We start from the raw sequence: 24241 nt of genomic DNA on the forward strand, positions 1-24241 counted from the left end.
TTTTAAGATAATTTTAAAACATCTTTTGAAAATGTGAGAGAGGGAGATCACAAATTTCTAGTGAGCAAGTCATGATAAATAAAAAGCAATTGTATAATATCCCTTATTTCTAAATTAATATGAGTATCAATGATAGTTCTTGGCATATTCTCCTGATTTTTTTCTAAACAGTGAAAAACAGGTTTTCATATCCCTCAACCTTATTTTTCCCTCAAAGCCTCAAGTTCCTCAAGTGCAAATTCTCTGAGAGCAAGCATTTTCGGGAACATAACCCCCTCTACTGTGGAAAAAGCAGAAGGCTTTGGTGTGTGCTCTACCATAGGAAAGAACGAGAATACAGACTCACGACTGACCATGGGAGAGCAGACTGGGCAGAAGTCCGAGGGCTTAGCAGAGACATACTTACCTTTTTAAGTCTGAGGTACAGAGAAGTTTTAGATGTGACATGAAACAGAGGCCACATCAGACGTGAGAGCAAGCCTAGAACGGGGGTGGGGGGAGAGAGGAGAAATCAAAAGGTTAGGGAAAAAAAAAAAGCATGGAGAAAAACCACACTGGTACTAAGTAAGTAGACATTTATATACAGAATATTAGTCCAGGTATGCCAAGATCAAACATTTCTCTTCGTCAACACGCCACAGTGCCATATTCCAGCTTTCCAGAGACACGTGTGCCTTTAAGTTTTACAGGAGTCTTACTTTTAGAGAGGCAGTGCAGTGATGTGGTTAGGAGCATGGGCTCTGGTGTCAGAATGCCTAGATTCAATCCTTGTGCCACCGGAGCCACTTAGAAACCTCACGCAATTTGTTTAGTCTCTCCCTGCCTCGTCCTCCTCGCCTGTAAAATGGAGACTATAACTGTACCTACGGCACAAGAGCCTTTTGAGGATTAAATGAATTAATTTGAGTAGTGCTTAACAGTACTGCCTGGTAAGCAAGGAGCAAGCATGTATTTGCAACTGTATTCCAGAGGCCTCAGTTCAAGTGAAAATACCTCACAGCCTCAGGCAGAAATTAGACAATAATCAGAACCTTTTAAAAAGTATCACACGTGAACCCTATCCTTTAGGAAAAGGAAACCAGCCCCTGAGCAGGACTTAAGGTGAAGTAGGGAGGAGAGGAGAATATTCTAAGGAGCAAGGAAAGATCATTAAAAGGCCCAAAACAAGCACAGGCAAACAAAAACCAAAAACACCAAAAACCAAACCAAACCAAACCAAAACAAAACAAACAAAAAAAACCCGAAAACAAAACAAACAAAACTCCTTTCCTTGATTCCATTTTTACCCCCTGAAGACAAGGCTGCTATGAGAAGAGAGGCCTGAAAGGCGGAATTTGTTGACAGTAAGCATACCCAATGAAGGTAATTTTAAATCTGTATTTCAGAACAGTCTTTCCTGTAATTCAATCTAATGAAGAAGGAGGATGTTTCCCTTTCAATGACTAGATAAGCCTGTATTAGGGCTGCTTTATTTGGTCAGTCTCGATGGACGGGAAGCCATCTAAGAGGGAAGTATCTGGTGTCTTTCTACAAGGAAGTTTGCTTATGGAGATAAACACACACGCGCAAATACAAACACCTAATATGTGTTGATCCCCAAACCTATTTTGGAGGTTTGACTCACATTATTTGAAATTATTCTTCTCAGACATTATAGCATTCTTCAGGCCTGAGAAAAGGCGCTTTTATGGAGGATCATGTAGTTGGGAGTTACCTGATTCTATAGACCTAGCTAGAACACAATTCTTACTGAAATTATTTCCTTGGCCTGTAAGTAGTTCTATCAATGTGGACAAAGATATGCCTCACTGCTAAAATGAAAAAGTGTGGTTTGATTTCCTAGGTTTCCTTCCACCCTCTACCCCTCCCTACTTTGGTATGATGTCACATGAAATTACTTCCAGAAACAGAGGGTAGAGCAGCCAAGTTATAAAACCTAAGTGCTATGCTTACTGCTTTCTTATCTACAAGTTAATACTTATGGGGGCGAGAGTCTATCGATGATCAAGGCCATGGTAATTTTCCTATTTGGTAAGAAATCTGAAATCTCAGCAGAATCACAAACTGCTGAGTCCACCACATTCGTATGACCCATACAAATACCCATTCCTCTACAAGATTCCTACCGCAACTTGCACATTTGCAAACCTGTTTAAACTTCACCCTTACCTTTAATCAAAAACAGACAACCAAATAGATTTCTTTAAAAAATAATCTTGGTGGTAAAAACAAAAATATCATGGGGAGTAAAATATTAGCCAGTTACCGTACTTCTGTGATGACTTACCACCCCCCATCCCCATTTACTAAATTTTTCCATTACGATTTTAAGATGTTGTTTCCCAAAGAATGTTGACAACTATTTCCCACTTAAAGCTGTGGTTTAAAAAGAAATAGGTTTTAACTTGCGAAGAGCTCAGAATTGGGCTTGTTCTAGGGTCCCTGTGAAATCATAGCAGTTAGCCCTTTAGACTCAAAATTTCCCTTACACTTTTCACTGACAAATGAAGGTGTTGGCTTCCTTTGATAAGGGGTTCATAACATACAGCAGTGGTAAATCTGGTTAAATAAACTGTCAAAGGATGGTTTGTTTTGCATTATTTAACATTACATCATAGAATTAAATCATGTAAAATGGAAGCTTTATCCATCTCCATCACTAAACGTGGTCAAGTGGAAGTCTACGAAACTCGAAATTAAAAGCTTTTTCATTATACTGAAAATACGTAAACCCTGTGTTGAGATTTAATTTTAGGAAAGAATATTAGACAACAGAGCTTAGACTTAAAAAGGACAATGCCATCCACTTTTTTAATGCTTCCTGTTCAGAGGCTGATGGACTGCTCAACAAACTTGCCAAATCAAAAAAGTGTTTAATGAAATTCTCCATAGAGCACAGATTTTAAAAAGCCATAGCACCAATCAGGTAACAATAGATCAATCAAGTTTTCCTAAAATGTAGTATTTGCAGTTGAAGCCTGGATAAGTAATTACATTCAAACTAACGTACAGGGAGCTATCAATCCCCATTCATGCAGCTCGCATTCACTGAGCCAAGAGCTTTGCTGGGCTTGGAGATATAAAAATGAATCCGACACAGCTGCTTTACTTCCAGCTAAAAGAATACACCTAAACAAAGAGCTACAGGGCAATGTGTTAAGTGCGAGAATAGAGGTGTGCACAAAGGGCTCAGGGCCAAAGGAAGACGCCATAAATTCTTCCTGGGAAATCAAGCAAGCGAGGGGAGATGTAAAAGAAGGTATGGTGATGTTTCCTTGTGATAAACTCAAGATTTTTTCCTTGCTGTGTTCTCAAAAGTTAGGTAGTAATTTTAGGATTTATGAAATGCGTTAATTGCAAGTGCTAATAGTGGTCTATTAGTTTCATTTATGCTTCGCATAGACTTTCAGTTACAATATTCAAATAGAAGTTTTTAAAAATAAATGTATTTCCACACAACGCACACTATCCAGAGCAGCAGGAATGGGCAGCATGAGTGAAATTTAGATACAAAGTTCAAAGATGTTCTGGAACATAAATGAATGACATTCTTTATACTCAGTAATATTACATTAATGCTGATTTCAAGTGTCAGTTTTTTTCTTCTTCTTCTGAATGCAAAAATAAAAGAATTACTCGATTATATCATGGGTAATATTTGTCTTTCTCTACTTCTGTGTTTAAAATAGAAGGAGGGTGTTGAATCAACTTCTACTTAACATCATTTATTATGCATACCATATTCCTACTTATAACACAGTTGTGACAGAACCTCCATTGTTCATTACACACTAGCCCCAAACTCGAGTAATTCTAATGTAAGCATGAGAAACCACCGTCTCCTTTGGGGTGAATTTCCAAATTCCTCTGTGTTAAATTGAGGTCTAATTTTCCCTGCGCCTGGTTTTCACAAGAAGGTCCATCCCACCCCATGTGCTCCTTTTCAGCTGTCAATAAACAGAGGCAGTGAATTCCCCCACAGCTTCACAAAGCTAGTTAGGCAGAGCCATTCATTCCTTCAGGAAAACAGGGCATTGATTTCAGCGAGTTCCCAGGGAGCAGCTGCAACAAAGAGATCAAAGGCCCACCTCTCTTTCCCTCCACTGCTTCCATCAGGCCAGGCCCAGACAAACAGCGACAGGTTTCCTTGAGACAAGGAGAGGGCCCGGCAGACCACCTCATGGTTCAATTCAAATTCATCCGTTTCCTACATTCCAGTGACAGTCCAGAATGCTAACCATGACAAACCAGCACAATCGCCCGGCATAATATACTGCTCGCTAGTTCATCCAAGGTCAGAGGGAGAAAACAAGCACCGAGGGAAGTCCTCCACTTCTAGGGCCTGCTGAGCCTCAATGGCCCCCTGACATTCCATAAATAAACTTCGCCTGCTCACTCTCCCTTTCTTTTTCCATCCTGCAACCCCACAAGCAATGGTCTCACTTAATCTGCAATTTCTTTCGTGTCACCGTACCCAAACTATTGGGACATTTTATTCTCAACCTAATAGTTCTAATGATGATAGGAACATCGCTTTGTGGGCAGCCCTTCTCGGTTCACACCTAGTAAACTACCACCATAGGGTGAATTTACAGCTGTAATTACTAGGGCTTCCTTCAAGGCCTCATTTCCAGTGAAGGCCACACAACCTAAAGAGTCAGTTTGCGTAAATTCTGTTTGCGAAACAAAAAACGTGAACAGAGACAGAAGGGTTAGCTTTTGATGTGAACGGAGTAATCACCCAAACCGCTAATCCAAACCCCTATGTGACAGTCTGTGTGTGAATGAGCCCTGTGCAGCTCTGTGGGAGTGAGAGGACTGGGGGTGGGGGGTGGCGGGGGTAAGAGGGGCTAGAGGAAGATGGGTTCTCCTGATTGGTTACCTCTGTTGAACAGATTTGATTAAAAGGTTTCTAAAGTCCCCACTGGATTCTGAGCCGCTTCTTTGACACAACCTTCACGAAAGCCTGTAACAAAATGCATTTGTTTTGTTGCGCCCCCTTCCATTTCTGTCACTAATCCCGAGGAAACATGGGAGTGGATGGGTTAAATTTGAAAATTCCTAAACCAAAAAGAAAATAAACAATATTGGAATGAAAGGTATGGAGAACTCATTCCTTGACACAGAACACAACCTTCCCACGTGCCCATCTTATGAGCTTCAGTGTGACCGGGGGGGATCCGTTCACTGATTATTCATTTGACTGCCAAAGATGCCATTTTGTACATGGTACTGAACAGCCCTCCAAGAGAAGACTTTCACTTTCTCTCAAGCTGGGACAGAAATGAGCTTAGAAAATACAGAAGTCTAAATGGCGCAGGAAAGGTAGCTTCCTAGTAGGCACAGTGTGACAGCTATATTAGGAACCTCAAAGCTGACTCTGGCACTGATCTACTTTGGGCCTCTCTGTCTTTCTACTCTTCCAAAATGGAGACAGAAATATCCGTCAAGAATTCCATTACGAGGTATTGTGAAATAACCATTCCTCAAAAACAAAGTATCTCATTGAAGAACGTAGTCTTTTGAGTAGAACTTCCTTATGTAATCACTCTAAGTTCAATAGAGCTGCTCTGGAAACTAAGTTCCTATAAATCAAATTATTTTTTAAAAGCACTCAGAAAATTTACTACTTAATGAAAGTCTATAGCAAATGACAAAATACACTCATCAATTCATTTGTATACCCTTTCAAAAGCATTGAAAGCACCTACAAACATCAATTTGCTCTTCATCACAACCACCTGAGATAGGTGGCTTTATTAGTTTCTATTTTTCAGGGAGGAAAACAGGCTTAAGAAAGGTAATAAATTGACTTGCCAAAGTCACAGAGCTGGTAAGGAGAAGAGTCACTGTGAAGTATCCAGTTTCTCAATCCCACGCAGTTTCCACTGCATGTAGCTACCATATGTGCATACAACTGCTCACTGAACTTCTCTCACAATAACTATATTAAATAATCACAATCTACTCCTAAGCCCAAAGCACTGGCCCACTCATTCAAGGACGCAGTGCTTGAGTATGGATTATGGTGTCAGATCCATATTTAAATTTTAGTGTCACCTTTTAGTAATTGTGTAAATTAAGCACTTAGTATTTGCACACTCAGTTTCCTCATCTGTAAGACATAAATAATATCTTCTGATAGGGTTTGTGAAGGATCAAATAACTAGTATATAGCCCCTAAAGCAGTGTTAGCATATAATAAATGCTTAATAACGGTACCTATTATCAATGGTGCTGAAAATCAAACCAATGTAAAACTTGTTAAAAGAGAAAAACATGTTTCCTTTTCAATAAAAAAGACATAAAATTTAACTTACAGCTTCTGGATTACATAGCTCTCTTTAGCACTAAAAATTTACCACTTGCATCTAATATTTTAAGGTGGCCAACTAATAAACCCAGATCAAACTGTCATAAAAGATAAGCTACTACACAAAATAGAAGCACTAATTGAATCGTGTTTTAAAAAGCTGATTGAAGAAATCCCTGGCTGTTATAAAGCAGCAATGTGGGTTTTTTGTACAATCAGCTTTACTTCTTGTCATTTAACTATTTTAAGCAAGAATGTATTGGTGCTAGGCAGAAATGCAGACAGTTGCCACATGAAGAGAAAAATACATAATAGGAATATTTGTTACACAGAGCTAGTGCTTTACAGTTTTCAAAGAATACGTATATTATTTCATTTGACCCTCACACTGCTCTGCTCACTAGAAGAAAACAGATGGACTTTTTAAGCACAGGCAAAGACTGCCAGTGATAAACGGTAAACTTTTTTTTTTTTTTTTTAAACTCTTGGTCTCATTTTTCATAACACCTTATCGATAGTTGGTAGTATGTAGATGTTACAGTACAGAGTGTACAGAATACTGTGGAAAGACAGAGGCCACTAAGACTGGTAGAGCCAGAAAAGGCTGTGGAGAGAAGGTGACATTTATCCAACATTTTACCTAGTACAAAATCACATCTACAATGTTAGTGATTGTCCCTGAGCTTGATGAAATTTTCTCTGAACTCTGAATATGCCTTTCAGTACCTTAGTTCTCATGCACTGCTTTTGTTTATTTGCAAACTTAAATGCATTTCCCTTAAAAAAAATTTTTTTTTAATATATTAAAAGAGGCAGGGAGTTGAGGCCACTGCTGTTTGACTAAACACCACATAAGGCTCTAATTCTACAGTTCTGTGATTTTTAAAATTACTGGTCGTTCTTATATTACCTACTATATAATACATCAGTTTAAATGTGCATGTTAATGTATAGCCTATTAACATTGAGAAATATATATGCTTTTTTAATTCACTACCATTTATCTCAGAAATTAATAGTTGGGAAGAGCTTTTAAGAATATCTAAGGGAGGGACACCTGGCTCAGTTGATATACATGTGACTTTGAGCCCCACCCAGGGATTACTTACAAAAAAAAAAAAAAAAAATTAGAGTATATCTAAGGGAACATGCCTCATTAAAGAAACTCAGCCCCCAGCAGGGCAAGTCTAATGGTTATTGCTTCCCTATGAAGGGCCAAGAGTTGCCTTTTTATAACCACCTGTATTGTCTCCTCCAACATGAAACAAACATGTTTAATAAAAGACATCCACAAATTTAAGACAATTCTGACAATCCCTTACCTTCAGCCATTACTTTGAGACTGTTCTTTTCTAACATGGGCACGTAGTGCTATAAATTTCCCTCTAAGCACTGCTATAGTTGCATCCTAGTTATTTGGAAATATGTTTTCATTCCCATTCAGTTGAAAATACTTTCCAATTTCCCTTTTCATTTTTTGTCACATGGGTTATTTGGCAAAAGTCACCAGCCCAACCATTTGGGCCGGGTGCATTTTCTTTTCTGGAAAGTTGTGGGGTTTTTTGTTTTTTGTTTTTTCCCATTTCATCTGTTATCAAATTTGTAGGCAGAGACTGATTGTAGTATTCCCTTATTCATCCTATAATATGAGATCAGTAGTCATGAACCCTCTTTCATTACTGACACTGGTAATCTAGGTCTTCTTTTTTCCTTTGGCTAATCTGGTTATAGTTTTATTTTTTTGATCTTGTTGAGAGAACCATTTTTTTGTTTTGATTTTCTCTCGTTTTCCTATTTTTCAACTCTATTGACTTCCCTAATTTTTATTTCTTTTCTTCTACTTGCTTTCAGTTTAATTTGCTCTTCTTTCTCTAGTTTCATAAAGTGGAAATTTAGGTTATTGATTTTAGATATTATTTCTAATACATGCATTTAATACTATAAATTTCCCTCTAAGCACTGTTTTAGCTTCCTCCCCCACCCCCAATTTTTATAAGCTGTATTTTCTTTTAGTTTAAAATATTTTTAAGGTTTCATGAGGCTTCTCTGACCTATGGATTATTTAGAAGTGTGCTATTTATTGGAGAAGTGTTTTATTGGAGAATTTTCCAGCTATTGTTCTGTTATTAACTTGCAGTTTAATTCTGTTGTAGTCTGAGAACATACTTTGTATAATTTCTATTCTTTTAAATTTAAGGTATTTTGTATGGCCTAGAATGTGCTCCTGGGTTGTTTGGAAGTGTGTTGTTACATTCGAAAATATTTTTCCAGATACCTTTCTGTACTAATTCCTTTATGGGCAGGAGATATTCTTTGTATGATTAGAATTTAAAAAAAAATTAATTTACTCATTTTCTTACCTAGAATACGGTCCATCTTAATAAATGTTCTGGGTGTACTTAAACGTGGTGGGTAGAGTACTCTATAAATGTCAATTAGGTCAAGTTGGTTGACAGTGCTGTTCAAGTCTTCTCTATCCTTACTGATTTTCTATCTAGTTGATCTATCATCTATTGAGAAGGGTATTGAAATCTGACTGTAATTGTGGATTTATCTATTTCTCTTTATGTATAGTAAAACTTTATTATTAGGTGTATAAACACTTAAGATTATGTCCTCAGTTTAGCACTTTATCATTATGAAAATCATCTTTATACCTGGCAGTATTTTTTGCTCTCATTTCTACTTAGAGGTTTTAAGTCAAGGCTTGAAAAAAGATTAGTATTAAGTATTGTTTTGTATCCTTTACATTATAACCTAATTGTGTCTTTAGCTATATGAAGTACATTGTTTTGCAGACAGCATATACTTAATTCATTTTCTTTAAAAAAAAAAAATCTAAGCTGACATTCACTGTCTTTTAACTAGAGTGTTTAAACCATTTATACTTAATATGATTATTGATATAGGTAGGCTGAAATGTTCATCTTGCTGTTTGTTTTGTATTTGTCCTATCTGTTCTCCATTTCCCCTTTCCTTTGCTTTTCTGTCTTCTTTTGGACTATTTTTTTCTGATTTAATTTTATCTCCTTTAGCTTATAACTCTTTTGAGGTTTTAGTGGTTGATTTAGGGTTTACAGTCATATCCTTAACACAATGTACCTTCAAGGGATATTATACCTCTTCACATAGAGTATAAAAGGTTTGTATTACATTTCAATTTTTCCAATTCTGACCTTTGTGCAATTGTTGTCAATACATTTTACATGTTATAAACCTCAACTACATTGTTACTATTTTTGGTTAAAACAATCTTTTTAAAAAATATTTAAGTTGAAAAAAATTTATATATTTACTCATTTCTGATGTTCTTTGTTTCGATATAGTATTACTTTCCTTCTTCCTTATGGTTTCCTGTAACATTTCTTATAGTGTGGGTATAGTAGCAGTGAATTCTTTCAGCTTTTACAGGACTAAAACAGTCTTTTACTACCTTTCTTTCATTACTTAAATTATGTTGTTCCACTGTCTTCTGGCTTGCATTGCTTTTGGTGAAAAGTCTACTGTCGTTCTTTGTTCCTCTAAATGTACAGTGTCCTGTTCTCTCCTTTGAAATATTTATTATTGGTTTTAAAGTATTTGATTGTGGTGTACTCTGATGTAATTTTCTTCCTTTTTTTTGGTAACTGCTGGTATTCACCGAACCTCTAAGATTTGTGGGCTTATCGTTTCCATAAAATTTAGCAAACTTTCAGCCATTATTGCTTTAAATATTTTTTCTATTACCTTCCTCCTTTGGAGACTCCACTTATACATATATTTGACTGACTGAAGTTGTCCCAAAGCTCACTGATGTAGTGTTTTCAGTGTGTTTTATTTTGTATAATTTCTAATGCTTTTTATCTTCAAGTTCACAAAGTCTTTCTTCAGTGTCTGGTCTGCTATTACTCCTATCCAGTGTATATTCCATTTCAGATGTTTATGTTGCCTCTAGAAGTTCAACTTGTATTTTTGTTTTTATAGATTTTGTATCTCTCCTTAAACCAGTGCTGTCCTCTACAATCTTGAGCATATGTATAAAATAACTATTTTAATATCTTTGTTTAGTAAAGCTGTTTACTAAATCTTTAAAAATCTGTTTAAGTTTAATATCTTTATTAAAATCTATCATCTCTGAGTCTATTTGTATTGACTTATTTTTCTCTTCACCAATGAATTTTCCTGTTTCTTGACATATCTAGTAAATTTTGATTGAATACTAGATACTGCACACTTTACCTTTTTAGGTGCCAGATATTTTGTATTTCTTTAAATATTCTTGAGCTTTGTTCTGGGATGAAGTTAAACTACTAAAAACAATTTGACCTTTAAGAATGGAGAGTCTGCAAATTGTGGCCCACAGGCCAAATCTGGCCCACAGCCTATTTCTGTAAATGAAGTTTTACTAGAATTTGGCCATCCTCATTCACTTATGTATCGTCTATGGCTGCTTTAACATTACAATGGCAGAGCTTAGCAGCTGCAACAGAGATCATATGGCCTGTAAAGCCTAAAATATTTTCTATCTTTTCCTTTACCAAAAAAGTTTATGATTCCACTTTAATGCTTTACTTTCAGGATTTTTTTTTAAAGAAAGGATCAAAGCAACCTTTACTCTAGAGCTAATTTTCCCTTACTACTGAGGCAATACCCTTCTGAGTACTCCACTTTATGCCACTTATACTACAAAGGGTTTTCTACTCTGCTGGAACACATTCTTCCCTACGCTGTGAACTACATTTGCCCTCCTAGTGGTTCTTTTCTCAGCCTTGGGTATTTCTCTTACATGCATGCACTAATCAGCACTCAGCTAAAGACTCCAGTGTTCCGTGTTCTCTTTGTGCAACTCTCTTTTCTGGCACTCTGTCCTACAAATTCTAGCGGCACCTGCCTCCCTGAATTCCCAACTCTATTACTTCGATTCATGGCGACCACTGAGCTGTGTTTGGTTTCCTCTTCTTACACTGTGGCCGTGGGCACATCATTTGTTTTCCTTCTCTCAGCGTTCATGATAGTATATGGCTAGTTGCCCAATGTGTGAAAAACTATTTTAAATTTTTATGGGCTTTTATTGGTTCCATTTTGTTTTTTGGTTGTTTAAGGCTGGAAAATGAATCAAGTTCCTGTTACTACCTCATGGCTGGAAGTCATGAAAGTCCCCTCAGTTTGAAGTTCCAATTGCTTACATTTGTATTAGTGCTTTATATTTACAAATAAGTACTGAAAACTCTGCATTACCTCATTTCATCCTCTCCACATCACTAAGATATAGGTATTACCAAAAAGCTCAGAAACTACAAAAAGTGACTTGTCTGGGGTCACATTACAGAGCAGCCCATGTCTCTTAGTCATTTTCTCTTCCACAGAAATAGAGAAGTTTTCAAAATTTGGGCTATAAATAATAAGAGGCTGCCTTCTCTATAAAGTACATTGTAAAATAATTACTAGTATCTCAAATTATAATGCTGAAAAATATAGAATTAAAGGATTGTTACTGAATGTTGCTAATGACCAGGTCTATCACCTCAATTAATCCTCATAATCCTCATAGCTATTATTATTTCAGTTTTATAAAAGACAACTTGTGACTAAGAAAGGTTAACTTGCTCACAATCATGTACTTACTGACATTACAGCTAGAATTCAAGCCAGGTTACACTCATTCTAAAATTTGTGCTCTCCATGCTGTCTGCTCTCTAATTTATAGCTCTTAAAAAAAAGGGAGCTTTTGGAACTAAATTATGATAGAACATTCCAAGTCCTCAGTAACAAAATGGTATTAGGAGCCATTTATTGAAAGTATCAAGATCTATTCATTTTTACCAAAGAGCTTTTAATCAAACAACCATTGAAAAAATGAAGTATGTTCTTAGAAGAAATTTTAAACCTAGTTTTTCTCCCTGTAATACTTAGAAACATATAGATGATTGCGATTTTGGATGCTTTTTAATCATGTTTCATCTAACTGAAGTTCTCAAATCAAGCATTTAAAATTCCCTTACTGAGTTATCTGGGAAAGCCTACAACTGAACAAAACTCAGTTGAGCTTGAGCTTCTGCAACAGAATTTTCTTACCTCTAAATACTGAAAATATATTCAGCTTTCTTAAGATCTTACTACTTATTTTCTGGTAACAAAGCTATATATACTTACTATAGGAAATTCTGAAAATACACATTTTTTATTTGCATTATTCTCAGTATGTCAGTTTCTTGCTAGCCATAAGAAATGAACCTATTATCTTAAGCTTCCAATTATTGCCACTAAATGTATACTTATCATCTCTACTTTATGTAATTGCATTAATTCTAAAAGTTTCATAATTCACTTTCAGAACTATATAGGTCTATCATCATATTGCCTACAGATTTTAGCGTTATCTCCTCTTCTAATAACTATACTTGTTACTTGTCTGTCTCACTGACTGGCTAGAACTTCTACTACCCATGTTAGCAGACATCATGTCACTACTCTTGATTTTGATGGAAATGTTTGTGACCTTTGCTATTAATAAATGTGTTAAGATTCAAAACAAATATTTTATATCCAAAATAAGAAAGTACTATTCCTAAGGGATGACCAGAAATGGGTGTTTAATGTTGTCAAATGTCCCACAAAACTCTAAGTTCACATTTAAAAAAATTATTAATATGGTGTAGTTTTTCCAGAAGATTCCCAAATACTGAATCATTTTTGTACTCAGGGCAAGTCCAATTGGTTAGAGTAGACAGTTCATTTTAAAATCTTATTTGTAGACTTTACATTTATTCTCCTGACAATATTTTAAAAGTTTTGTGTTGGCCATTACATTTTAACGACGGTTATATAAATCAATATATCTATTTTACCTTTCTGAGCTGTGGAAGTTATGTAGCATGGAAGTAACTATTACATGAACATTAGGAAGAATCAATCTGACAGGCAAACCAAGTCAAAATAACCTTTAGCATCTTAATCACTAAAAGTTTTAAAGCTAATTTATATAGAACTTTATATTATGTTCACTTAAATTTTTCTTATTTTCCTCTCTATTTCTCTGATATATATACACGCATTTTGGTAACCTAGTATATGGGCAATTTTTGTAAGTCTTCCAAAGGTATTATAGTGTATGGCTGTACTTATCTTTCGTCTAATGGTTTGTTAACAGTTAAGGGGATCCATGACAAGATATGAATTATTTATTTATTGCCACTTCCAGCAGAAAAAATCAAAATCCCATGGAAAAATTCCAGTTGGCCTGGCTTGGATCACATGCCCATCCTAGGACTAGAAAAGCAGAAGGACAAGATACAAAAACTGCCTCAATGCGAGTCACTTACCCATCTTTGTGAGTCAGGAGGCAACAACAGAAGGGCATATTAGACAAAGTCAGTAACTACTACATAATCCCTTTCCCCTGTTCCACTTGTGGAGTTCATCTTTGAATGAAGGGAAGACAAATAAAATATATATTAGATGGTGATTAAAAACTAAAGTACTTAAGAGATAAAAGACCATTAAGAGAGTAAAGGGAGGGAGAAATAACGGCAATTCAAAATAGGCTGGGGCACCTAAATAGTTTAGTTGGTTAAGCGTCCAACTCTTGATTTCAGCTCAGGTCATGATCTCATGGTTTGTGAAATCGAGCCCCATGTCAGGCTCTGTGCTGACTGCAAGAAGCCTGCTTGGGATTCTCTCTCTCCTTCTCTCTCCCTGCCCCCATCCCAAATAAATAAATAAACTTAAAAAACGTTGGGGCGCCTGGGTGGCGCAGTCGGTTAAGCGTCCGACTTCAGCCAGGTCACGATCTCGCGGTCTGTGAGTTCGAGCCCCGCGTCGGGCTCTGGGCTGATGGCTCAGAGCCTGGAGCCTGTTTCCGATTCTGTGTCTCCCTCTCTCTCTGCCCCTCCCCCGTTCATGCTCTGTCTCTCTCTGTCCCAAAAATAAATAAACGTTGAAAAAAAAAAATTAAAAAAAAAAAAACTTAAAAAATGTTTAACAAAACAAAAACAAAACAGGCTGGTCAGGGAAGGCGTAGGTGAGGAGATGACAATTTAGCAAATACCTGAAGGAGGTAAAGAAGCAAGTCTTATGGCTTCTTGTGGCAACAATAACTGCAAAACCCTAACTTGGAAGAAGAATACTGATATGGGTAAAGCAGTGAGTGAGGGGGAGCAGTAGGTTAGGTCAGAGGTAATGGGGGCCCATATCATGTAGAAGATGATAAACCTCTATAAAGAGAGGCACTGAGGCATTGGAGCAGAAAAGTAACGTGACCAGACTTAGAGTTTTAAATCATTTACCTGGCTGCTCTTTGGAAAATGGATTATAGGAGAAAAAGTATGAAAGCAGAAAGACCATGGAGTGCCTGGCTGAGCAGGTTAAGCATCGGCTCTTGATTTTGGCTCGGGTCATGATCTCATAGTTGTGAGACTGAGCCCCGCATAGGGCTCCTCACTGAGTGTGGAGCCTGCTTGAGATTCTCTCTCCCTCTCTCCACTTGCCCTTCCCCCCTTGAGCTCTCTCTCCAAAAAAAAAAAAAAAAAAAAAAAAAAAAAAAAAGGCAGGGAGAACAGTAAGGAGCCTATTTTAATAAAAAAATGATGAATGATGATGGTTTGGACCAGTATGAGAGTGGAAGAAATGGTGAGAAGCAGTCATCTTCTGGATATATCTAAGGTAGAGCTAACAGTATTTCCTGACAGCTAGATAAACGGAAGGTGAGATAAAGAAGAAATGACAATGGTGTCAAAGAGTGTGGTGTGAGAAAATAGAGTAACAGAGTTAATATTTATGAGTGATAGAGCTGCCATTTGCAGAGATGAAAAAGACTAAGGAAGAGGAAAGTTTAGTTGAGAGTGGAGAGGAACCTAACTGTAGACATATTAGGTTTGGTATGCCTGTTAGACATTCAGCAATTGGGTATTTAAATTTGGAGTTCAGGAGAGAGGTTCACAATGGAGATATAAATTTGGTAGATATCAGCATATATGTGTAGTTAAAGCCATGAAACTGAACCAGTTTAGCTAGGAGTAAGTGTAGGCAGAGAAACAGTGTAGGAACTGTCCTGGGTCACCCAGTGTTTGGAAGTCAGGGCAATGAAGAGATATCTGCAAGGAAGACTGATACGAGTGGTCATGGTAACTGGAAGGCAGCTGGGAAAGTGTGGAGACTCAGAACGCTAGGGAGGTGCATGACTGACAGGGTCAACGATACTGGTAGGCCAGGTAAAATGAGGGCTGAGAACTGTGAGATTTACAACATGGAGGTCACTGGTGACATTTAAGACAGTTTTGGTAGAATGATGAGAATCAGTCCAGACTGAAATGGGATCAAGACAGAATGGACAGAAAGACTGAAAAATTGTGTAGAAGAAAATGGAAATAAAATGGATTGGTAACTAGGGAGAATGGGAAGTAAATAATTTTTTTTAAGTAAAAGAGGCAGGAAATCCATAACTCAGGGGGATGAAGGGACAACTGCTACAGCAATATCCTCGAGTAGGTGAAAGGAAATAGAATATAAGAACATAAGTAGAAGAGTAAGCTTTAGATTGGATTTGGGCAGTTCACCCAGAGAGGAAGAAGAGAATGCAGAATGTATGGTGCGGGTAGTAGTAGGGGTATACGTGACGATGGGCACTTATGGAAGATCTCTTTTGAGTATTTCTATTTTATCAGTGATAAAGAAAACAGAGTCATCAGGTGAAAGGGAAAACAGAAGAAGAGGAACTGCAAGTTTATAGAGAAATAGGTTTTAAATGTCTTCCTAGGAATTAATTGTCCAAATTGCCTGAAAACATTAGGGGACCACTGAGGTTAATAATCAAAATAGTTAAAATAAGACTAGTGAGCATGGCTGATCACTTTTCTCCAGCTATGACTAGCTGCAAAGCTAAAGGCATGGAAGAGACAAAGTCTTTGGGGTTTAGATAGCAAAGTATCTAAAAAGTAAAGCAAGAAGGAGGGATAAGAGAAGGGGATAAAGTAAAGCAAAGAAGGAAGGATAAGAGAAGGGGATAAACAGGTAATTTTAATGACAGGGTAGAGGCTATTTACACTGAATAAGCAAATATCTAGATGGAATTAAAAATTTGGGAGCAGGGACTGGTGGAGAATGGGATTCTTGAACTCAAGATCATGGAGGGAAACAGTTATTGCTAATGACTAAGTTTGCAATATCACCATGGGAGGGGAGGACAGGACCAAAGTAGTCTGGGAGACAAGATCACTGAAAGAGAGAAAGTTAAGGAACTGAGAAATCAAGGTATTGGAAGGACCCCAAAGTGGCCATAAAATCACCAAGAATTAGGACACAAGAGTCTTGGAGAGGAGGACAGTGAGCCAGGAGCTAAATCCTCAAGGAATAAGAAAGAGTAATGTGGGAATTAGGTGACTACAACAAGGAAAAATACATATTGTTACTTTCAAGATTTTTAGAAATTATGTTTTATAACTATATTTATAATTATTTACAGTTAATTGTATGTCAACTGTTTTAAGATACTTCAACAGTCTTTTTATGTTCTATTTCTTCTGTTCTAGCTCAAATGTCCTTATTCTCTTCCGCTATCATTGTGAAAAATGTACAATAGATCCTGTCATTGTTATCAATTTCCTAAATTTTAAAGCACTATTTCCTCAAAAATGTTTCATGGAGCCCCAATCCTACAGTATATACGGAGTTATATTGGGAAATATGTTTGAAAAACAACACAGACCATAGGCTCTTTTAGATAATCAGTTCTTGGAAGTAAGTCTAATTTTTACTAAGGTTTTTTCCCCCTGAATGTACATGACTATAGGTCCCTTTCCCACATAACATCCAAAGGAATCAGTATACTAAGGCATATACTTTGGGGAAAACTGTATTAAGAGGTGTGTGTCTTCCTAGTGGCCTGAAAATAGGTGAAACAAAACTTGTTAGAACAAGATTCAAACTAACTTAGACACCGTCTGAGAATGCAAATCCCCAGTATGTTACCTTGTAACAATATCATCCTCCATTGCTAACATTATGAAAAACGAAATCATCTTCACACAATGTTTCTCAAAGAGGTCTTTAAAATTAGTTTAACATATTTCAGTTCTTCATCAAAATGACAACATGCATAAATCAAAACTATTGATTGCACATTATGGTTCATAACCTTATTTTTCCATACTGGCAACACAGTCTCTTTTCTAAGAAATTGGCCAAGTAAAACCCATTTAATGTCAAATGTTTTCTGTGACACAGAGAATAATTTCTTTTCCAGGTTAAAAATGTTTATTCAAATTTTCCTATTTCAAATGTTTGCATTTCATGGAATTAAAAAAACCCAAAAACCTACCATTATAACAGGAGCTCTCAATTTTTTTTTCCAATACACAACAAAGAAAAAGTTATAGAACAGCAAGAGAGCTACTTCAAACGATAAAATAGGAAAAAAGTCATATTCTCAGATTCCCAGTCTAGAATCCTGCCCTCATTTAATCGAATTGCCAGATTTTCACAGGTAAATGAAGCAGAATTTATTTTTCCTCACTAGTCAAACCACTTACACTTGTGGCTTTCTCCCAGGGTGCTGTGCCCTCTTATCATCCGCCACAAAGATGTTCTGGGTGCAGGCTGTGATGTCTAATGGGAGAGATGTACATACAACCTCAACTCCACAGATGGCACTTTACTCCTTCTAATCATAACCCTGATAGGAAGTCACTCCAAAGACACAGAAGGCCCTAGCCCAAGATGTGTAATGCAAACTTCTACAAAATAACTATCACCTAATGGTATCAGAAAAAGTGAAACAGCCCTTAAAATAATATAAGAACCAAATGATAAAGTTTTGCTCCAGGTTCTCTAGAAAAGTACTCTTATAATCAGAAAATACAGAATGTTGAGGGTGGAGAATAAATAAATTAAAATGTCAACTTACAAAGCCAATGATGACTTATCAACGAGGCAGAAACCTAAAAACAAAAAAATAAATAAAAGTCATTTATTAGTTTTATGTAACAGTTGTACATGCATTTTTAATTTTACTGTGGTAACTACAGATTCCCACGTGAATTTTAAGAGAGATGTGAGTCCCTTTACTGTTTCCCCCAATGATAACATTTCACAAAGCTAAAGTAGAATATCACAATCACTACATATTTGTATTAATACAATCCACTGATCTTTTGAGATTTCCCCAGATTCATTATACTTATTTGTGTATGTATTTAGTTCTACAGAACTTTATTACCTTAGGCTCATGCATATATCACAAGATACCGAACAGTTCCATCACCACAAGGATCCCTCATGTCCTTTTATAAGCACACCCCACCTCCTTTTTCACAACCCCCTTCTGTCCCCAACCTCTTATATATCCTTTTGCTTCTCCCTTGGGAGAGAGAAAGAATGTTCGTAAGGGCACACATGCAAGCAGGGGAGGGGAAGAGAGAGGAGGAGAGAGAATCCCAAGCAGGCTTCACATCCAGTGCAGAGCTCAAAGGGGGGCTCAATCTCATGACCAATGAGATCATGACCTGCGCTGACATCAAGAGTCTGATGCCTAACCAACTAAGCCACCCAGGCACCCCAAACCTCTTACACATCTATTTTTTAACATTAAAAATAAACATCCATTTGTGAGTGATAAGTATTTTACTCATTGTGCATAAAAGACTACTACCCAGTTATATGTCAAATCATAAATAAAGAACTCAATTTTTCTACATGAAAGAATAAGATTTAAAGCAACAAATTCTCTGGAGAGAAAATTTTGTTTGCTTGTTGTTACCATGACATAAACTACTCGCTTCAAAAATCAAAAGGTGAAAGGTAAGAGTGTTGTCTGAACTCAGATTCCATATTTTCAACAATATATTTTAAAAGGCTTTATTCTTTAAGAGCAGTTCTAGGTTCACAGCAAAATTGAGGGGAAGATGTTTTCAGTTTCACACTCCACTTGTTCAACTGCTGCCATATAGGAAAGCAATGCACTTTCATATATTAGCCTTATAGTCTGTAACCTTGCTATTACTCATTTATTAGTCCCGGGTTTTTTTGTTATTTTTTTTCTTTTTGGATTTTCTATACAGATGATTGTACCATATGTGAAAAAAGATAGTTTTTTTCTTCCCAATCTGTATACCTTTTATTCCTTGTCTTATTCCATTAGTTAGGAATTCCAGTATTATACTGAAAAGGAATGATAAGAGACCATCTTGCCTGTTTTTGATCTTAATGGGAAAGCTTTTACTTTCTCACCATTAAGTATGATGTTAGCTGCAGGCTTTTGCAGATATTCTTTATCAAGTCGAGGAAGTTCCCCACTATTCCTAATTTACTGGAAGTGTGTGTGTGTGTGTTGATCATAATGGGTATTGGATCTTGTCAAATGCTTTTTCTGCATCTACTGATAAATCATCTGCTTTTTCTTCTTTAGCTTGTTCATGTGATGGATTACATTAATTGATTTTCTCAAATGTTGAAACAATTTTGCATACTTGGGATAATCCCCTTTTAGTCATGGTATATGACTTTTTAAGGATTGTTGGTTTGGGGCACTTGGGTTTAATGTCCGACTCTTGATTTTGGCTCAGGTCATGATCCTAGGGTTGTGGGATCGAGCCCTGCTTTGAGCTCCACACTGGGCATGGAGTCTACTGCAGACTTCTCTCTTTCTCTCTCTGTCTCTCCTTCTGCCCCTTTCCCCTGCTCATGCCCTTTCTCTAAAATTAAAAAAAAAAAAAAAAAAAAGGATTGTTGGATTTGATTTGCTAAGGATTTCTGAATCTATGTTCACGAGAGTTACTGATCTGTAGTTTTTGTGTAATGTCTTTGTCTGGTTTTGATATTAGAGTAATGCTGGCCTCACAAAATAAATTAGTAAATATTCCCTCTGCTTCTATCCTCTGAATGTGATTGTAGAGAACGGCATAATTTCTCCCTTAAATGTTTGGCAGAACTCACCAGTAAATCCATCTTGGCATGGTGCTGTTTTGAAATGCAATTATTTTATTTCTTTAATAGTATAGGTGTGGGCATTGAGTTCAAAGTATTCCTTTATTATTAAATGTCCAAAGGATGTGAAGTGATACCTCTTTTTTGTGATATTAAGAATTTGTATCCTCCTCCTCCTTTTCTCAGCCTCACTAAAGGCTTATCAATTTTATAGATCTTTCAAAGAACTAGATTTTGGTTTCATTACTTTTCTCTGATATATATCTTCTTTTCAGTTTCACGGATTTCTGCTTTTTAAAGTTAAAAAAAATTTTTTTTTATTTATTTGTGAGAGAGAGAGAGAGCACAAGTGGGAGAGGGGCAGAGAGAGAGAGGCTCCAGGCTCTGAGCTGTCAGCACAGAGCCTGATGCAGGGCTCGAACTCATGAACCGTGAGATCATAACCTGAGCCGAAGTTGGACGCTTAACCTACTAAGCCACCCAGGCGCCCCTCTGTTTTTTAATGATTTTTTAAAGTAATTTCTATACCCAACATGGGACTCGAACCCATAACCCCAAGATCAAGACTTGCATGCTCCACAGACCGAGCCAGCTAGGCATCCTTTTTCCTGCTCTAATTCTTATTACTGCTTTACTTTTGTTTACTTCAGATTTAGTTTGCTCTCCTTTTTTTCTGGTTTCCTAACATGGAAATTTAGATTATTGAGGTCAGGACTTTCTTCTTTTCTATATATGCATTCAGTACTACACATTTTCCTTTAAGCAACACTGTCTCTGCATCTGACATTTTGATGTCATGTTTTTATTTAGCTCAAAGTATTTTAAATTTTCTACGGATATACTTTTTTGACCTATTACTTATAAATTGTGTTGTATAAGGCAAACCATAAGAGACTCTTAAATACAGGGAAAAAACTGAGGGTTGATGGGGGGTGAGGGAGAGGAAAAGTGGGTGATGGACACTGAGTAGGGCACTTGTTGGGATAAGCACTGGCTGTTGTATGGAAGCCAAATTGACAATTATACACACACAAAAAAAGAAAAGAAACCACTAAAAAAAATTAAATTGTGTTGTATAACCTCTGTAATTTGAAATTTCCTACTTGTCTTTATGTTATTGATTTCTAAGTTAAATTCCATGGTGGCCTGAGAGCAAACAATGTATGATCTGTATTCTTTTAAATTTGTTGTGTTTTATGGTCCAGAATGTGGTCTTAGTGAATGTTCTATGTGAGCTTGAGAAGAATATATACTTCTTTGTTGTGGATAAAGTGATCTAAAGATGTCAATTACATCTAGTTGACTGATGGGATATTATGTTCAACTATGTCTTTATTGATTTTCTGCCTAATGGAGCTATCTATTTATTATAGAAGTATATAACATTTTCTTTTTTCTTTTTTTTTTTTTTTTTTTAGAGTATATTATATTTTCTAACCAGGAACCTGAGTGCTTACCATAGCATGATCTAGGCATTTTAACCATTTTATCTCATTTAATCCTAACAACCCTATGAGGGATGTACCACATTATCCCTTTTGGGCCCATAGGAAAACTCAGGCAAAAAAGTTAGTAATTTTCCCAAGGTCACACAATTAGCAAACAGCTGATCTGGACACCGGAGTCCAGACTTTTAGCATCTAGGCTACAGGGTCCCTCAAAGAAACCTAGGATGATGAAATCAAGGCATTTTGTGTTACCATTAATTTCTGTGATGAACAACGAAAATTTTACTAGTAAGTCTTGGCAACAGTAATTACTCCTAAGCACTAATGTCCCTTTTACTCACTGTTGCTAAACATGCTTACATTGGCAGACACAGTATAAGCACAATATTTGTATGGTTTTTCATTCTAAAACATTCCACAAAATTGAGTGAAATATTACATCTATTTTGCTTGCATGTCACCAGAGCAATAACATTTATATTCATATTCACTGTTTTTCTAAAATTGTTAAATTCTTAATGGATAGAGACTATACCTGTACAAGTAGGTTTGTAAATAGCTATACACAAACATCCAAGAAAAGCCTTTGATGAGCACAATCATAAGCACAAAGACAACGTCAGGTTAGCCCTACTCCACCAGAGTTTCTGGTTTCTAGAAACCTGGACTCTGACATGGAAAGGGACTCAAGACCTTCACTGGAAGGTAGGACCCTGCATCAGAGAATACAGTGAGCACTTTCCTTTAAACTTCATTTACCAGCTAGAAATATGATGTAACTTATTAACCTAAAGTTTTAAAAATTCTAGGATGCAAAAAACTAACCATGCCATTCTTAGCTCAGGTAACAAAGTACCATGGACTTGATGGCTAAAACAGTAAATATTTATTTCTCTCAGTTCTGGAGGCTGGAAGTCCTAGACTATGGTGCCACATGGATGGGCTCTGGTGAAAATCCTCTTCATAGACTACCAACTGCTCACCGTATTCTCAGATGGTGGAAAAAAGAGCAAACTAGCTAGCTCTTTGTTTGGTCTCTTCTTATAAGGGCACTGATTTCATTCGTGAAGGCTCTGCCTTCATCGTCTAATTACCTCCCCAAAGCTCCACCTTTAAATATCACATTGGGGTTAAGATTTCAACATATGAATTTTGGGGGACATAAACACTCAATCCGTTGCAAGGACCTTATATGGAGATGAAGATAATACAGTCATCTCGTAAAAACCTCTTGCAGAATCTCACATCTAGGGGAAAAAATAGGGATAGACTACTAAAAACCTATGCAATTCTGTAATCAAATGGTATCTTGCTGCTAATCTGGACAGCCCAGGTAGGCATCAGTGTGACTGGAGAGGGCCTCAGGGGATACTAAAAATGCACAGAAACAATAGAGTGGAAAAGCTACTGCAGTAGAGATGGAGATGGAGGGTTCTCACAAACAAGGAGAGTGACTTCACTCACTCTGTCAACTCCAGAGTTCTAAAGCCCGGCTACAACTCCAGAACTCTTCCCTGCCCGTTATCTTCCAGTTGGTGTTTTCACTCCCGACACTTGCACATACACATATGTCTCTGCTAACACCCCCACTTCATGCTCCACTGAGGGAAGAAAAAAAAAAAAAAAAGCTACTGGATAGAGCATTTCATCTTTTCAATGCTAACGCTACAAACTTCCCTTCTAGCACCACAGCAATCTCACTTCTCCATTCAAAACTTCCTTCGCATTGTCATTTTCTCCCTTTCTACTAGAGATACTGCTCCCCAAGATACAACCATGATCTGGTATTTCTCAACCTATAATAAACAAAACCTTCATTAACCTTGCACTGCCCTCCAGCTCCCACTATATTCCCAGACTATCTTTCTCAAATTTCTGAAAAAGATTTAAAAAGTAGATAATCCCCATTTCCTCACCTATTCACTTTCCAACCCATTCCCCTGGCTCTGATCTCCACCACTCTATCAAAAGATCCTTATCAAGGTCATCAAAGCAATTCTTATTATCCTCATTTTAAAAATCAGGGCACTGAAGCTCAAGAGAGATTAGTAGGTTGAGATAGTAAAGACATATCTTCCCTTAGAGATAAGTAAGAGCCCAGAGCTGCTCCAAAGCTCTCTTTTCATGATATTAGACTAAGGACTTCATCTTCCAGGGACCCCACCTCCTTCTTCTGTTAGGTCATCTTCCCTGCATTAAATCTCAGACTTACGCTCCAACATACCTCATTGTGTTAAATCATTTTTCATTGAGAAAGAATTTTGCTTGATCTATGAATATTTTCTGTAGATCACTTGGTATATATTATTTTATTTAATTGAAAATAGGTAGTTCTATTCCCTTTGTACAAATAAGAAAACATTGAAACAGAAACCTTTCTCAATATCAGACACCTGAAAAGTATCAGAGCCAGCATTTGACCTCATCACCTAGATTTTGCACCCCAGGCTGCCTGGCCTTCATGATGGTTAGATCTCACAGCTTCCCAGTCGTTCCTATTACATGGTAACAAGGTAAGAGCATCACTCAGAAGTGTGCCATACCCCGATATTTCCATCAAGTCAGACACCGTGGGGTTGAGGCA

The 24241-nt window shown here is 36.9% G+C and overlaps 1 protein-coding gene across 13 annotated transcripts in view; it reads right to left on the reverse strand.

The window, feature by feature from the left end:
- The window catches only part of PLAGL1 (PLAG1 like zinc finger 1), a 110277-nt gene that overhangs the window by 29514 nt on the left and 56522 nt on the right, over positions 1–24241 (reverse strand). For all 13 annotated transcript variants that reach the window (XM_045499899.1, XM_045499898.1, XM_045499895.1 and 10 more), the window contains 2 exons: positions 18192–18225; positions 407–480 (listed from right to left, as the gene is read on the reverse strand). The gene's annotated coding sequence lies outside the window, so the exon portion shown is untranslated. The remainder of the gene's footprint in view (positions 1–406; positions 481–18191; positions 18226–24241) is intronic.

Source organism: Leopardus geoffroyi, chromosome B2 (assembly GCF_018350155.1).
Source record: "Leopardus geoffroyi isolate Oge1 chromosome B2, O.geoffroyi_Oge1_pat1.0, whole genome shotgun sequence".
In the NCBI taxonomy this organism is placed as follows: domain Eukaryota; kingdom Metazoa; phylum Chordata; class Mammalia; order Carnivora; family Felidae; genus Leopardus; species Leopardus geoffroyi.